This window comes from Ranitomeya imitator, chromosome 5 (assembly GCF_032444005.1).
Source record: "Ranitomeya imitator isolate aRanImi1 chromosome 5, aRanImi1.pri, whole genome shotgun sequence".
Lineage (NCBI taxonomy): Eukaryota > Metazoa > Chordata > Amphibia > Anura > Dendrobatidae > Ranitomeya > Ranitomeya imitator.
In genome coordinates this window covers 227,999,281-228,002,352 of record NC_091286.1, presented here as the reverse complement: position 1 = coordinate 228,002,352, position 3,072 = coordinate 227,999,281, and positions in this window count along the sequence as shown.

The window sequence follows — 3,072 nt, the reverse complement described above, 5'->3', positions numbered from 1 at the left end:
ACATTTTGGAAACAATTCCTGTGGACCAATGAGGTTAAAATAGAACTCTTTGGTCACAATGATGAAAGGTATGTGTGGAGAAAAAAGGTAGAGAATTTCAGGAAAAGAACATCTAGCCAACCATTAAGCATGGGGGTGGATCAATCATGCTTTGGGTTGTTTTGCAGCCAATATTTCACGGGTAGAGGGAATAATGGATTCAATAAAATTTCAACAAATACTTGATGCAAACAGACCATCTGTAAAATGCTGAAGTTGAAAAGAAGATGTCTTCTACAAATGGATAATGATCCTAAACACATGTAAAAATCCACAATAGACTGCCTTAGAAGGTGCAAGCTGAAGGTTTTACAATGATCTTCAAAGTACCATGAACTGAATATCATTGAAAATCTAAAGCTAGACCTCAAAATAATAGTGCGACCCAGGAATCACACAGAACTGGAACATTTTCCATGGATGAAAATCAAACTAGAATTGAAGGACTCTTGTCTGGCTGCAAAAAACATTTACAAGCTGTGATACTTTCAAAAGGGGCTGGTAATAGGTACTAACCGTGCAGGGTGCTCAAAGTTTTGAATCAGCCTATTTTCCTTTTTTTAATTTTTAAAATGTAAAATATGAAAATATATATCTATTTTTTGCCTAAAATACAAAGGCCTTTTAGAGATCATTTTATCTACAACTTGCTTAACTATTTACAATAACAGTAATTTTGGGCAGGGGTGTCCAAACTTTTACATGCCGCTGTAGGTCATGGGAAGCTGAATAAAAACATACCTTGATATCTGCAATCTGATGTCTTATTCCAGAGAAATCCATGTTTTTCTTATATGTAAATGACCTCTCCCAGGCTCTGAAGAGGAGGTTGCTTGGAAGATAACTCTGCCTCTATAGCTTATTATATATGAAGTGGAGTTACCAGTGTGAGACAAGTAACTAACAAAGTACAAGAGAAATGAAATTTGTCACCTTGCAAACACATTTTTGCAGCTCTCTCAGCTGTGCTGTATTGCAACAATATTGTAACCCTGTCTGCCTGTGAGATGGAAGCTAAGAGGAGCCTACAGATGTGTCTGGAATATTCACACACAGCTCTGCAGTGAGATCACAAGAGCGGCCATTACACATCACACTGGTAATGCTACCGTCATGTAAAATAACCTCTGGAGACGGGGTTATCTCCCAGGCAGACTCTTCCACATAGCCTGGAAAAGGTCATTTACATAAAATGATAAAAAGATGATTTCTGAACAAGGCATCTGGCATGAGACATAAGGCTATGTGCACACTTTGCGAATTTTGCTGCGGATCTGCAGCTGCGGATCCGCAGCAGTTTCCCATGAGTTTACAGTACAATGTAAACCTATGGAAAAGAGAAAACACTGTGCCCATGCTGCGGAAAAAACTGCGCAGAAACGCAGTGGTTTACATTCCGCAGCATGTCAATTCTTTGTGCGAATTCCGCTGCGGTTTACACCTGCTCCACAATAGGAATCCGCAGGTGTAAAACCGCAGATGGAATCCGCACAAAAACCGTGGTAATTCCGCAAAAATCCGCTGCGGAAAAATCCGCAGCGGTCCATTCTACGTGTGCACATACCTTAAAGATATGACTTTTTTCAGCAGCTTATAACCTGTGTGCCCATATTAAGGGTAAGTTCTCACAGGGCGTTTTTGCTGGGTTTTTTGCTGCTTTTTTTTTTTAATTTTCAGCTGCTTTTTACAATACCAGCAAAGCCTATGAGATATCAGAAATCTCATGCACACACATTGTTTTTTTGTGTGATTAATATTTTGTGCTTTGCTGCGTTTTTTGGACTTAGAGCATGTCACTCCTTTCATCATTTTTCCAGCATTTTTTCAGCGTTTTCCACCAATTGACTTGAATGAATGGTGAAAAAACGCTGCAAATACGCAGGTTGACTTTTCTTGCAGCATATTTGCTGCAGAGAAGTCAAGGACAGCCGGATGTGATGTCACACTGACGTCACTCTGCTACATCTAGATGGCAGGCTACATGGAGCCATCATCTGACACCTACAGCTGCTAATTACAGTGACAGCAGGAGCGGCGGATGGGAGTATTCATCTGCAGTTCCTGCACTACAAATAATTTAAAAAACAAAAATGGCATGGGCTCCCCCCTATTTTTGATAACCAGCCAGACAAAACTCAAAGCTGGGGGCTGCAACCCCCAGCTGTCAGCTCCAGCAAGGCTAGTTATCAAGAATAGAATAATATTAAATAAATCATTAAAAAAAAAAACAGCGTGGGGTCCCTCCCAGTTTTGACAACCAGCCGCCTTGCTAAAGCTCACAGCTGGGGGCTGTATGCTCAGGCTGGTAAGGGGCCATTGATATAGGCCCCTGAGCGGCTCCGGTGCAGGAGTACTTTGTCTGCCCTGTTGAGGGCAGAGCAAAGTACTGCAGTGCGCAGGCGCCGGGAAAGGTCAGAGAGGCCCAGCGCCTGTGCACTGCAGTACTTTGCTCTGCCCTCAACAGAGCAGACAAAGTACACCTGCGCCGGAGCCGCAGTGTGAAGACAAGAAGAGGATGTTATCTGATGAAGATAAGGGGCGCCGGACCGGAACGCGACACCCATCGGACCGGACCGGGACTGGGACTGCCCCTGGGTGAGTATAATCTAACCTCTTTTTCTCATCTTTTAGGATACATCGGGGGTTTATCTACAGCATTCCAGAATGCTGTAGATAAGCCCCTGATGCTGGTGGGCTTAGCTCACCTTCGATTTTGGGGGTGACAGGTTCCCTTTAAAGGGTTAAACAAACACACACACAGTAAAAAATAAGTATTTTAATGAAATAAAACACCACACAGTTTTGCCATCTTTTTATTGTTTTGCCATTCCAAGCGAAGCCATCGATCTTCTGAAATAAAAATAAAGTAATAAACCAACACAAATACTCCCTGATCCGACGCAGTCCAATATAACGAGTGTCCCACGCAGAATCTGGGACAGATAAAGCTTACTACTGGGAGCGATGCTGATGCGGCTACCCCCGGCTGTAAGCTACTGGGGAATGAATGAGCTGCTCCGGGTGCAGGCTCAG